Source organism: Phalangium opilio, unplaced genomic scaffold (genome assembly GCF_054372755.1).
Source record: "Phalangium opilio isolate 3A_F unplaced genomic scaffold, DU_Popi_V2 ptg000352l_1, whole genome shotgun sequence".
NCBI lineage: Eukaryota > Metazoa > Arthropoda > Arachnida > Opiliones > Phalangiidae > Phalangium > Phalangium opilio.
The window spans coordinates 7467540-7480264 of record NW_028324228.1 but is presented as its reverse complement, the minus strand read 5'-3'; the positions used below and the strand labels follow the sequence as shown (position 1 = coordinate 7480264).

General features: G+C 45.9%; 16 non-coding genes across 16 annotated transcripts; 12 read left to right on the top strand and 4 right to left on the bottom strand.

The window, feature by feature from the left end:
- Positions 1-305: 305 nt before the first annotated feature.
- TRNAN-GUU (transfer RNA asparagine (anticodon GUU)) lies at positions 306-378 on the bottom strand. The gene has a single exon. It is a non-coding gene; the product is annotated as a tRNA-Asn (tRNA).
- A 952-nt stretch (positions 379-1330) lies between these two features.
- On the bottom strand, positions 1331-1403 carry TRNAN-GUU (transfer RNA asparagine (anticodon GUU)). Its single transcript has one exon. It is a non-coding gene; the product is annotated as a tRNA-Asn (tRNA).
- Positions 1404-1477: 74 nt separating this feature from the next.
- TRNAN-GUU (transfer RNA asparagine (anticodon GUU)) lies at positions 1478-1550 on the bottom strand. The gene has a single exon. It is a non-coding gene; the product is annotated as a tRNA-Asn (tRNA).
- A 367-nt stretch (positions 1551-1917) lies between these two features.
- TRNAN-GUU (transfer RNA asparagine (anticodon GUU)) lies at positions 1918-1990 on the bottom strand. The gene has a single exon. It is a non-coding gene; the product is annotated as a tRNA-Asn (tRNA).
- Positions 1991-4362: 2372 nt separating this feature from the next.
- On the top strand, positions 4363-4435 carry TRNAN-GUU (transfer RNA asparagine (anticodon GUU)). The gene has a single exon. It is a non-coding gene; the product is annotated as a tRNA-Asn (tRNA).
- Positions 4436-5094: 659 nt separating this feature from the next.
- On the top strand, positions 5095-5167 carry TRNAN-GUU (transfer RNA asparagine (anticodon GUU)). Its single transcript has one exon. It is a non-coding gene; the product is annotated as a tRNA-Asn (tRNA).
- A 366-nt stretch (positions 5168-5533) lies between these two features.
- Positions 5534-5606, top strand: TRNAN-GUU (transfer RNA asparagine (anticodon GUU)). The gene has a single exon. It is a non-coding gene; the product is annotated as a tRNA-Asn (tRNA).
- A 661-nt stretch (positions 5607-6267) lies between these two features.
- On the top strand, positions 6268-6340 carry TRNAN-GUU (transfer RNA asparagine (anticodon GUU)). The gene has a single exon. It is a non-coding gene; the product is annotated as a tRNA-Asn (tRNA).
- Positions 6341-6706: 366 nt separating this feature from the next.
- TRNAN-GUU (transfer RNA asparagine (anticodon GUU)) lies at positions 6707-6779 on the top strand. Its single transcript has one exon. It is a non-coding gene; the product is annotated as a tRNA-Asn (tRNA).
- A 952-nt stretch (positions 6780-7731) lies between these two features.
- On the top strand, positions 7732-7804 carry TRNAN-GUU (transfer RNA asparagine (anticodon GUU)). Its single transcript has one exon. It is a non-coding gene; the product is annotated as a tRNA-Asn (tRNA).
- Positions 7805-7878: 74 nt separating this feature from the next.
- Positions 7879-7951, top strand: TRNAN-GUU (transfer RNA asparagine (anticodon GUU)). Its single transcript has one exon. It is a non-coding gene; the product is annotated as a tRNA-Asn (tRNA).
- A 74-nt stretch (positions 7952-8025) lies between these two features.
- Positions 8026-8098, top strand: TRNAN-GUU (transfer RNA asparagine (anticodon GUU)). Its single transcript has one exon. It is a non-coding gene; the product is annotated as a tRNA-Asn (tRNA).
- A 1392-nt stretch (positions 8099-9490) lies between these two features.
- On the top strand, positions 9491-9563 carry TRNAN-GUU (transfer RNA asparagine (anticodon GUU)). Its single transcript has one exon. It is a non-coding gene; the product is annotated as a tRNA-Asn (tRNA).
- A 366-nt stretch (positions 9564-9929) lies between these two features.
- TRNAN-GUU (transfer RNA asparagine (anticodon GUU)) lies at positions 9930-10002 on the top strand. The gene has a single exon. It is a non-coding gene; the product is annotated as a tRNA-Asn (tRNA).
- A 1977-nt stretch (positions 10003-11979) lies between these two features.
- On the top strand, positions 11980-12052 carry TRNAN-GUU (transfer RNA asparagine (anticodon GUU)). The gene has a single exon. It is a non-coding gene; the product is annotated as a tRNA-Asn (tRNA).
- Positions 12053-12418: 366 nt separating this feature from the next.
- TRNAN-GUU (transfer RNA asparagine (anticodon GUU)) lies at positions 12419-12491 on the top strand. Its single transcript has one exon. It is a non-coding gene; the product is annotated as a tRNA-Asn (tRNA).
- Positions 12492-12725: the final 234 nt, after the last annotated feature.

The window sequence follows — 12725 nt, the reverse complement described above, 5'->3', positions numbered from 1 at the left end:
CCTCACAACACAGCTCCCGGATGGGCTCGAACCACCAACCTTTCGGTTAACAGCCGACGGCGTTAACCATTGCTTCACGGAAGCCCAAAAATTAAATGTTCGTCAGGTATTGTGGAAAAACTTTGACTTTTTACGTCACATCTGAGACCTCACAACACCGCTCACGGATGGGCTCGAACCACCAACCTTTCGGTTAACAGCCGAACGCGCTAACCATTGCGCCACGGAAACCCAAAAATTAAATGGTCGTCGGCTATTGTAGAAACACTTTGGCTTTTTACGTTACATGTGAGAGCTCACAACACCGCTCCCGGGTGGGCTCGAACCACCAACCTTTCGGTTAACAGCCGAACGCGCTAACCATTGCGCCACGGAAGCCCAAAGATTAAATGTTCGTCAGGAATTTTTAAAAAACTCTGAATTTTACGTTACATCTAAGACCTCACATTACCGCTCCCGGATGGGCTCGAACCACAAACCTTTTGAATAACAGCTGAACGCTCTAAACATTGCGCCACGGAAGCCCAAAAATTAAATGTTCGTCAGTTATTTTTAAAAAACTCTGAATTTTACGTTACATCTAAGACCTCACAACACCGCTCCCGGATGGGCTCGAACCACCAACCTTTCGGTTAACAGCCGACGGCGTTAACCATTGTGCAACGGAAGCCCAAAGATTAAATGTTCGTCAGGTATTGTGGAAAAACTTTGACTTTTTACGTCACATCTGAGACTTCACAACACCGCTCCCGGATGGGCTCGAACCACAAACCTTTTGAATAACAGCTGAACGCTCTAACCATTGCGCCACGGAAGCCCAAAAATTAAATGTTCGTCAGTTATTTTTAAAAAACTCTGAATTTTACGTTACATCTAAGACCTCACAACACAGCTCCCGGATGGGCTCGAACCACCAACCTTTCGGTTAACAGCCGACGGCGTTAACCATTGCTTCACGGAAGCCCAAAAATTAAATGTTCGTCAGGTATTGTGGAAAAACTTTGACTTTTTACGTCACATCTGAGACTTCACAACACCGCTCCCGGATGGGCTCGAACCACAAACCTTTTGAATAACAGCTGAACGCTCTAAACATTGCGCCACGGAAGCCCAAAAATTAAATGTTCGTCAGTTATTTTTAAAAAACTCTGATTTTTACGTTACATCTAAGACCACACAACACCGCTCCCGGATGGGCTCGAACCACCAACCTTTCGGTTAACAGCCGACGGCGAAAACCATTGCGCAACGGAAGCCCAAAGATTAAATGTTCGTCAGGTATTGTGGAAAAACTTTGGATTTTTACGTTACATGTGAGATCTCACAACACCGCTCCCGGGTGGGCTCGAACCACCAACCTTTCGGTTAACAGCCGAACGCGCTAACCATTGCGCCACGGAAGCCCAAAAATTAAATGGTCGTCGGCTATTGTGGAAACACTTTGGCTTTTTACGTTACATGTGAGAGCTCACAACACCGCTCCCGGGTGGGCTCGAACCACCAACCTTTCGGTTAACAGCCGAACGCGCTAACCATTGCGCCACGGAAGCCCAAAAATTAAATGGTCGTCGGCTATTGTGGAAACACTTTGGCTTTTTACGTTACATGTGAGAGCTCACAACACCGCTCCCGGATGGGCTCGAACCACCAACCTTTCGGTTAACAGCCGAACGCGCTAACCATTGCGCCACGAAAGCCCAAAAATTAAATGTTCGTCAGTTATTTTTAAAAAACTCTGAATTTTACGTTACATCTAAGACCTCACAACACCGCTCCCGGATGGGCTCTAACCACCAACCTTTCGGTTAACAGCCGACGGCGTTAACCATTGCGCAACGGAAGCCCTAAGATTAAATGTTCGTCAGGTATTGTGGAAAAACTTTGGATTTTTACGTTACATGTGAGATCTCACAACATCGCTCCCGGGTGGGCTCGAACCACCAACCTTTCGGTTAACAGCCGAACGCGCTAACCATTGCGCCACGGAAGCCCAAAGATTAAATGTTCGTCAGGTATTGTGGAAAAACTTTGACTTTTTACGTCACATCTGAGACTTCACAACACCGCTCCTGGATGGGCTCGAACCACAAACCTTTTGAATAACAGCTGAACGCTCTAACCATTGCGCAACGGAAGCCCAAAAATTAAATGTTCGTCAGTTATTTTTAAAAAACTCTGAATTTTACGTTACATCTAAGACCTCACAACACAGCTCCCGGATGGGCTCGAACCACAAACCTTTTGAATAACATCTGAACGCTCTAACCATTGCGCCACGGAAGACCAAAAATTAAATGTTCGTCAGTTATTTTTAAAAAACTCTGAATTTTACGTTACATCTAAGGCCTCACAACACCGCTCCCGGATGGGCTCGAACCACCAACCTTGCGGTTAACAGCCGACGGCGTTAACCATTGTGCAACGGAAGCCCAAAGATTAAATGTTCGTCAGGTATTGTGGAAAAACTTTGACTTTTTACGTCACATCTGAGACTTCACAACACCGCTCCTGGATGGGCTCGAACCACAAACCTTTTGAATAACAGCTGAACGCTCTAACCATTGCGCCACGGAAGCCCAAAAATTAAATGTTCGTCAGTTATTTTTAAAAAACTCTGAATTTTACGTTACATCTAAGGCCTCACAACACCGCTCCCGGATGGGCTCGAACCACCAACCTTTCGGTTAACAGCCGACGGCGTTAACCATTGTGCAACGGAAGCCCAAAGATTAAATGTTCGTCAGGTATTGTGGAAAAACTTTGACTTTTTACGTCACATCTGAGACTTCACAACACCGCTCCTGGATGGGCTTGAACCACAAACCTTTTGAATAACAGCTGAACGCGCTAACCATTGCGCCCCGGAAGCCCAAAAATTAAATGGTCGTCGGCTATTTAAGAAACACTTTGGCTTTTTACGTTACATGTGAGCTCTCAACACCGCTAACGGGTGGGCTCGAACCACCAACCTTTCGGTTAACAGCCGAACGCGCTAACCATTGCGCCACGGAAGCCCAAAGATTAAATGTTCGTCAGGTATTTTTAAAAAACTCTGAATTTTACGTTACATCTAAGACCTCACATTACCGCTCCCGGATGGGCTCGAACCACCAACCTTTCGGTTAACAGCCGAACGCGCTAACCATTGCGCCACGAAAGCCCAAAAATTAAATGTTCGTCAGTTATTTTTAAAAAACTCTGAATTTTACGTTACATCTAAGACCTCACAACACCGCTCCCGGATGGGCTCTAACCACCAACCTTTCGGTTAACAGCCGACGGATGTGACGTAAAAAGTCAGAGTTTTTCCACAATACCTGACGACCATTTCATTTCTGAGCTTCCTTGGCTCGAAGGTTAGCGCGTTCGGATGTTAACCAAAAGGTTGGTGGTTCGAGCCCACCCGGCTGCCGTGTTGTGAAGTCTCATATGTAAAAAAAAAGTCAAAGTTTTTCCACAATACCTGACGAACATTTAATCTTTGGGCTTCCGTTGCGCAATGGTTAACGCCGTCGGCTGTTAACCGAAAGGTTGGTGGTTCGAGCCCATCCGGGAGCGGTGTTGTGAGGTCTTAGATTTAACGTAAAATTCAGAGTTTTTTAAAAATAACTGACGAACATTTAATTTTTGGACTTTTTGGCGCAATGGTTAGCGCGTTCGGCTGTTAACCGAAAGGTTGGTGGTTCGAGCCCATCCGGGAGCGGTAATGTGAGGTCTTAGATGTAACGTAAAATTCAGTTTTTTAAAAATACCTGACGAACATTTAATCTTAGGGCTTCCGTGGCGAAATGGTTAGCGCGTTCGGCAGTTAACTGAAAGGTTGGTGGTTCGAGACCATCCGGGAGCGGTGTTGTGAGGTCTCAGATGTGACGTAAAAAGTCAAAGTTTTTCCACAATACCTGACGAACATTTAATCTTTGGGCTTCCGTGGCGCAATGGTTAGCGCGTTCGGCAGTTAACTGAAAGGTTGGTGGTTCGAGACCATCCGGGAGCGGTGTTGTGAGGTCTCAGATGTGACGTAAAAAGTCAAAGTTTTTCCACAATACCTGACGACCATTTAATTTTTGAGCTTCCGTGGCGCAATGGTTAGCGCGTTCGGCTGTTAACCGAAAGGTTGGTGGTTCGAGCACATCCGGGAGCGGTGTTGTGAGGTCTCAGATGTGACGTAAAAAGTCACAGTTTTTCCACAATACCTGACGACCATTTCATTTCTGAGCTTCCGTGGCGCAATGGTTAGCGCGTTCGGCTGTTAACCGAAAGGTTGGTGGTTCGAGCCCATCCGTGAGCGGTGTTGTGAGGTCTCAGATGTGACGTAAAAAGTCAAAGTTTTTCCACAATACCTGACGAACATTTAATCTTTGGGCTTCCGTGGCGCAATGGTTAGCGCGTTCGGCTGTTAACCGAAAGGTTGGTGGTTCGAGCCCACCCGGGAGCGGTGTTGTGAAATCTCACATGTAACGTAAAAATCCAAAGTTTTTCCACAATACCTGACGAACATTTAATCGTTGGGCTTCCGTTGCGCAATGGTTAACGCCGTCGGCTGTTAACCGAAAGGTTGGTGGTTCGAGCCCATCCGGGAGCGGTGTTGTGAGGTCTTAGATGTAACGTAAAATTCAGAGTTTTTTAAAAATAACTGACGAACATTTAATTTTTGGGCTTTCGTGGCGCAATGGTTAGCGCGTTCGGCTGTTAACCGAAAGGTTGGTGGTTCGAGCCCATCCGGGAGCGGTGTTGTGAGGTCTTAGATGTAACGTAAAATTCAGAGTTTTTTAAAAATAACTGACGAACATTTAATTTTTGGGCTTTCGTGGCGCAATGGTTAGCGCGTTCGGCTGTTAACCGAAAGGTTGGTGGTTCGAGCCCATCCGGGAGCGGTAATGTGAGGTCTTAGATGTAACGTAAAATTCAGAGTTTTTTAAAAATACCTGACGAACATTTAATCTTTGGGCTTCCGTGGCGCAATGGTTAGCGCGTTCGGCAGTTAACTGAAAGGTTGGTGGTTCGAGACCATCCGGGAGCGGTGTTGTGAGGTCTCAGATGTGACGTAAAAAGTCAAAGTTTTTCCACAATACCTGACGACCATTTCATTTCTGAGCTTCCGTGGCGCAATGGTTAGCGCGTTCGGCTGTTAACCGAAAGGTTGGTGGTTCGAGCCCACCCGGGAGCGGTGTTGTGAGATCTCACATGTAACGTAAAAATCCAAAGTTTTTCCACAATACCTGACGAACATTTAATCTTTGGGCTTCCGTTGCGCAATGGTTAACGCCGTCGGCTGTTAACCGAAAGGTTGGTGGTTCGAGCCCATCCGGGAGCGGTGTTGTGAGGTCTTAGATGTAACGTAAAATTCAGAGTTTTTTAAAAATAACTGACGAACATTTAAATTTTGGGCTTCCGTGGCGCAATGTTTAGAGCGTTCAGCTGTTATTCAAAAGGTTTGTGGTTCGAGCCCATCCGGGAGCGGTAATGTGAGGTCTTAGATGTAACGTAAAATTCAGAGTTTTTTAAAAATTCCTGACGAACATTTAATCTTTGGGCTTCCGTGGCGCAATGGTTAGCGCGTTCGGCTGTTAACCGAAAGGTTGGTGGTTCGAGCCCACCCGGGAGCGGTGCTGTGAGCTCTCACATGTAATGTAAAAAGCCAAAGTGTTTCCACAATAGCCGACGACCATTTAATTTTTGGGCTTCCGTGGCGCAATGGTTAGCGCGTTCGGCTGTTAACCGAAAGGTTGGTGGTTCGAGCCCATCCGTGAGCGGTGTTGTGAGATCTCAGATGTGACGTAAAAAGTCAAATTTTTTCCACAATACCTGACGAACATTTAATCTTTGGGCTTCCGTTGCGCAATGGTTAACGCCGTCGGCTGTTAACCGAAAGGTTGGTGGTTCGAGCCCATCCGTGAGCGGTGTTGTGAGATCTCAGATGTGACGTAAAAAGTCAAATTTTTTCCACAATACCTGACGAACATTTAATCTTTGGGCTTCCGTTGCGCAATGGTTAACGCCGTCGGCTGTTAACCGAAAGGTTGGTGGTTCGAGCCCATCCGGGAGCTGTGTTGTGAGGTCTTAGATGTAACGTAAAATTCAGAGTTTTTTAAAAATAACTGACGAACATTTAATTTTTGGGCTTCCGTTGCGCAATGGTTAGAGCGTTCAGCTGTTATTCAAAAGGTTTGTGGTTCGAGCCCATCCAGGAGCGGTGTTGTGAAGTCTCAGATGTGACGTAAAAAGTCAAAGTTTCTCCACAATACCTGACGAACATTTAATCTTTGGGCTTCCGTGGCGCAATGGTTAGCGCGTTCGGCTGTTAACCGAAAGGTTGGTGGTTCGAGCCCACCCGGGAGCGGTGTTGTGAGATCTCACATGTAACGTAAAAATCCAAAGTTTTTCCACAATACCTGACGAACATTTAATCTTAGGGCTTCCGTTGCGCAATGGTTAACGCCGTCGGCTGTTAACCGAAAGGTTGGTGGTTAGAGCCCATCCGGGAGCGGTGTTGTGAGGTCTTAGATGTAACGTAAAATTCAGAGTTTTTTAAAAATAACTGACGAACATTTAATTTTTGGGCTTTCGTGGCGCAATGGTTAGCGCGTTCGGCTGTTAACCGAAAGGTTGGTGGTTCGAGCCCATCCGGGAGCGGTAATGTGAGGTCTTAGATGTAACGTAAAATTCAGAGTTTTTTAAAAATACCTGACGAACATTTAATCTTTGGGCTTCCGTGGCGCAATGGTTAGCGCGTTCGGCTGTTAACCGAAAGGTTGGTGGTTCGAGCCCACCCGGGAGCGGTGTTGAGAGCTCACATGTAACGTAAAAAGCCAAAGTGTTTCCACAATAGCCGACGACCATTTAATTTTTGGGCTTCCGTGGCGCAATGTTTAGCGCGTTCAGCTGTTATTCAAAAGGTTTGTGGTTCAAGCCCATCCAGGAGCGGTGTTGTGAAGTCTCAGATGTGACGTAAAAAGTCAAAGTTTTTCCACAATACCTGACGAACATTTAATCTTTGGGCTTCCGTGGCGCAATGGTTAACGCCGTCGGCTGTTAACCGAAAGGTTGGTGGTTCGAGCCCATCCGTGAGCGGTGTTGTGAGATCTCAGATGTGACGTAAAAAGTCAAAGTTTTTCCACAATACCTGACGAACATTTAATCTTTGGGCTTCCGTTGCGCAATGGTTAACGCCGTCGGCTGTTAACCGAAAGGTTGGTGGTTCGAGCCCATCCGGGAGCGGTGTTGTGAGGCCTTAGATGTAACGTAAAATTCAGATTTTTTTAAAAATAACTGACGAACATTTAATTTTTGGTCTTCCGTGGCGCAATGGTTAGAGCGTTCAGATGTTATTCAAAAGGTTTGTGGTTCGAGCCCATCCGGGAGCGGTGTTGTGAAGTCTCAGATTTGACGTAAAAAGTCAAAGTTTTTCCACAATACTTGACGAACATTTAATCTTTGGGCTTCCGTGGCGCAACGGTTAGCGCGTTCGGCTGTTAACCGAAAGGTTGGTGGTTCGAGCCCACCCGGGAGCGGTGTTGTGAGATCTCACATGTAACGTAAAAATCCAAAGTTTTTCCACAATACCTGACGAACATTTAATCTTTGGGCTTCCGTTGCGCAATGGTTAACGCCGTCGGCTGTTAACCGAAAGGTTGGTGGTTCGAGCCCATCCGGGAGCGGTGTTGTGAGGTCTTAGATGTAACGTAAAATTCAGAGTTTTTTAAAAATTCCTGACGAACATTTAATCTTTGGGCTTCCGTGGCGCAATGGTTAGCGCGTTCGGCTGTTAACCGAAAGGTTGGTGGTTCGAGCCCACCCGGGAGCGGTGTTGTGAGCTCTCACATGTAACGTAAAAAGCCAAAGTGTTTCCACAATAGCCGACGACCATTTAATTTTTGGGCTTCCGTGGCGCAATGGTTAGCGCGTTCGGCTGTTAACCGAAAGGTTGGTGGTTCGAGCCCACCCGGGAGCGGTTTTGTGAGCTCTCACATGTAACGTAAAAAGCCAAAGTGTTTCCACAATAGCCGACGACCATTTAATTTTTGGGCTTCCGTGGCGCAATGGTTAGCGCGTTCGGCTGTTAACCGAAAGGTTGGTGGTTCGAGCCCACCCGGGAGCGGTGTTGTGAGATCTCACATGTAACGTAAAAATCCAAAGTTTTTCCACAATACCTGACGAACATTTAATCTTTGGGCTTCCGTTGCGCAATGGTTAACGCCGTCGGCTGTTAACCGAAAGGTTGGTGGTTCGAGCCCATCCGGGAGCGGTGTTGTGAGGTCTTAGATGTAACGTAAAAATCAGAGTTTTTTAAAAATAACTGACGAACATTTAATTTTTGGGCTTCCGTGGCGCAATGTTTAGAGCGTTCAGCTGTTATTCAAAAGGTTTGTGGTTCGAGCCCATCCGGGAGCGGTGTTGTGAAGTCTCAGATGTGACGTAAAAAGTCAAAGTTTTTCCACAATACCTGACGAACATTTAATTTTTGGGCTTCCGTGAAGCAATGGTTAACGCCGTCGGCTGTTAACCGAAAGGTTGGTGGTTCGAGCCCATCCGGGAGCTGTGTTGTGAGGTCTTAGATGTAACGTAAAATTCAGAGTTTTTTAAAAATAACTGACGAACATTTAATTTTTGGGCTTCCGTGGCGCAATGGTTAGAGCGTTCAGCTGTTATTCAAAAGGTTTGTGGTTCGAGCCCATCCGGGAGCGGTGTTGTGAAGTCTCAGATGTGACGTAAAAAGTCAAAGTTTTTCCACAATACCTGACGAACATTTAATCTTTGGGCTTCCGTTGCACAATGGTTAACGCCGTCGGCTGTGAACCGAAAGGTTGGTGGTTCGAGCCCATCCAGGAGCGGTGTTGTGAGGTCTTAGATGTAACGTAAAATTCAGAGTTTTTTAAAAATAACTGACGAACATTTAATTTTTGGGCTTCCGTGGCGCAATGGTTAGAGCGTTCAGCTGTTATTCAAAAGGTTTGTGGTTCGAGCCCATCCGGGAGCGGTGTTGTGAAGTCTCAGATGTGACGTAAAAAGTCAAAGTTTTTCCACAATACCTGACGAACATTTAATCTTTGGGCTTCCGTTGCACAATGGTTAACGCCGTCGGCTGTTAACCGAAAGGTTGGTGGTTCGAGCCCATCCGGGAGCGGTGTTGTGAGGTCTTAGATGTAACGTAAAATTCAGAGTTTTTTAAAAATAACTGACGAACATTTAATTTTTGGTCTTCCGTGGCGCAATGGTTAGAGCGTTCAGATGTTATTCAAAAGGTTTGTGGTTCGAGCCCATCCGGGAGCTGTGTTGTGAGGTCTTAGATGTAACGTAAAATTCAGAGTTTTTTAAAAATAACTGACGAACATTTAATTTTTGGGCTTCCGTTGCGCAATGGTTAGAGCGTTCAGCTGTTATTCAAAAGGTTTGTGGTTCGAGCCCATCCAGGAGCGGTGTTGTGAAGTCTCAGATGTGACGTAAAAAGTCAAAGTTTTTCCACAATACCTGACGAACATTTAATCTTTGGGCTTCCGTGGCGCAATGGTTAGCGCGTTCGGCTGTTAACCGAAAGGTTGGTGGTTCGAGCCCACCCGGGAGCGGTGTTGTGAGATCTCACATGTAACGTAAAAATCCAAAGTTTTTCCACAATACCTGACGAACATTTAATCTTAGGGCTTCCGTTGCGCAATGGTTAACGCCGTCGGCTGTTAACCGAAAGGTTGGTGGTTAGAGCCCATCCGGGAGCGGTGTTGTGAGGTCTTAGATGTAACGTAAAATTCAGAGTTTTTTAAAAATAACTGACGAACATTTAATTTTTGGGCTTTCGTGGCGCAATGGTTAGCGCGTTCGGCTGTTAACCGAAAGGTTGGTGGTTCGAGCCCATCCGGGAGCGGTAATGTGAGGTCTTAGATGTAACGTAAAATTCAGAGTTTTTTAAAAATACCTGACGAACATTTAATCTTTGGGCTTCCGTGGCGCAATGGTTAGCGCGTTCGGCTGTTAACCGAAAGGTTGGTGGTTCGAGCCCACCCGGGAGCGGTGTTGAGAGCTCACATGTAACGTAAAAAGCCAAAGTGTTTCCACAATAGCCGACGACCATTTAATTTTTGGGCTTCCGTGGCGCAATGGTTAGCGCGTTCAGCTGTTATTCAAAAGGTTTGTGGTTCAAGCCCATCCAGGAGCGGTGTTGTGAAGTCTCAGATGTGACATAAAAAGTCAAAGTTTTTCCACAATACCTGACGAACATTTAATCTTTGGGCTTCCGTGGCGCAATGGTTAACGCCGTCGGCTGTTAACCGAAAGGTTCGTGGTTCGAGCCCACCCGGGAGCGGTGTTGTGAAATCTCACATGTAACCTAAAAATCCAAAGTTTTTCCACAATACCTGACGAACATTTAATCTTTGGGCTTCCGTTGCGCAATGGTTAACGCCGTCGGCTGTTAACCGAAAGGTTGGTGGTTCGAGCCCATCCGGGAGCTGTGTTGTGAGGTCTTAGATGTAACGTAAAATTCAGAGTTTTTTAAAAATAACTGACGAACATTTAATTTTTGGGCTTCCGTGGCGCAATGGTTAGAGCGTTCAGCTGTTATTCAAAAGGTTTGTGGTTCGAGCCCATCCGGGAGCGGTGTTGTGAAGTCTCAGATGTGACGTAAAAAGTCAAAGTTTTTCCACAATACCTGACGAACATTTAATCTTTGGGCTTCCGTTGCACAATGGTTAACGCCGTCGGCTGTTAACCGAAAGGTTGGTGGTTCGAGCCCATCCGGGAGCGGTGTTGTGAGGTCTTAGATGTAACGTAAAATTCAGAGTTTTTTAAAAATAACTGACGAACATTTAATTTTTGGTCTTCCGTGGCGCAATGGTTAGAGCGTTCAGATGTTATTCAAAAGGTTTGTGGTTCGAGCCCATCCGGGAGCTGTGTTGTGAGGTCTTAGATGTAACGTAAAATTCAGAGTTTTTTAAAAATAACTGACGAACATTTAATTTTTGGGCTTCCGTTGCGCAATGGTTAGAGCGTTCAGCTGTTATTCAAAAGGTTTGTGGTTCGAGCCCATCCAGGAGCGGTGTTGTGAAGTCTCAGATGTGACGTAAAAAGTCAAAGTTTTTCCACAATACCTGACGAACATTTAATCTTTGGGCTTCCGTGGCGCAATGGTTAGCGCGTTCGGCTGTTAACCGAAAGGTTTGTGGTTCGAGCCCATCCGGGAGCGGTGTTGTGAAGTCTCAGATGTGACGTAAAAAGTCAAAGTTTTTCCACAATACCTGACGAACATTTAATTTTTGGGCTTCCGTGAAGCAATGGTTAACGCCGTCGGCTGTTAACCGAAAGGTTGGTGGTTCGAGCCCATCCGGGAGCTGTGTTGTGAGGTCTTAGATGTAACGTAAAATTCAGAGTTTTTTAAAAATAACTGACGAACATTTAATTTTTGGGCTTCCGTGGCGCAATGGTTAGAGCGTTCAGCTGTTATTCAAAAGGTTTGTGGTTCGAGCCCATCCGGGAGCGGTGTTGTGAAGTCTCAGATGTGACGTAAAAAGTCAAAGTTTTTCCACAATACCTGACGAACATTTAACCTTTGGGCTTCCGTTGCACAATGGTTAACGCCGTCGGCTGTTAACCGAAAGGTTGGTGGTTCGAGCCCATCCGGGAGCGGTGTTGTGAGGTCTTAGATGTAACGTAAAATTCAGAGTTTTTTAAAAATAACTGACGAACATTTAATTTTTGGTCTTCCGTGGCGCAATGGTTAGAGCGTTCAGATGTTATTCAAAAGGTTTGTGGTTCGAGCCCATCCGGGAGCTGTGTTGTGAGGTCTTAGATGTAACGTAAAATTCAGAGTTTTTTAAAAATAACTGACGAACATTTAATTTTTGGGCTTCCGTTGCGCAATGGTTAGAGCGTTCAGCTGTTATTCAAAAGGTTTGTGGTTCGAGCCCATCCAGGAGCGGTGTTGTGAAGTCTCAGATGTGACGTAAAAAGTCAAAGTTTTTCCACAATACCTGACGAACATTTAATCTTTGGGCTTCCGTGGCGCAATGGTTAGCGCGTTCGGCTGTTAACCGAAAGGTTGGTGGTTCGAGCCCACCCGGGAGCGGTGTTGTGAGATCTCACATGTAACGTAAAAATCCAAAGTTTTTCCACAATACCTGACGAACATTTAATCTTAGGGCTTCCGTTGCGCAATGGTTAACGCCGTCGGCTGTTAACCGAAAGGTTGGTGGTTAGAGCCCATCCGGGAGCGGTGTTGTGAGGTCTTAGATGTAACGTAAAATTCAGAGTTTTTTAAAAATAACTGACGAACATTTAATTTTTGGGCTTTCGTGGCGCAATGGTTAGCGCGTTCGGCTGTTAACCGAAAGGTTGGTGGTTCGAGCCCATCCGGGAGCGGTAATGTGAGGTCTTAGATGTAACGTAAAATTCAGAGTTTTTTAAAAATACCTGACGAACATTTAATCTTTGGGCTTCCGTGGCGCAATGGTTAGCGCGTTCGGCTGTTAACCGAAAGGTTGGTGGTTCGAGCCCACCCGGGAGCGGTGTTGAGAGCTCACATGTAACGTAAAAAGCCAAAGTGTTTCCACAATAGCCGACGACCATTTAATTTTTGGGCTTCCGTGGCGCAATGGTTAGCGCGTTCAGCTGTTATTCAAAAGGTTTGTGGTTCAAGCCCATCCAGGAGCGGTGTTGTGAAGTCTCAGATGTGACGTAAAAAGTCAAAGTTTTTCCACAATACCTGACGAACATTTAATCTTTGGGCTTCCGTGGCGCAA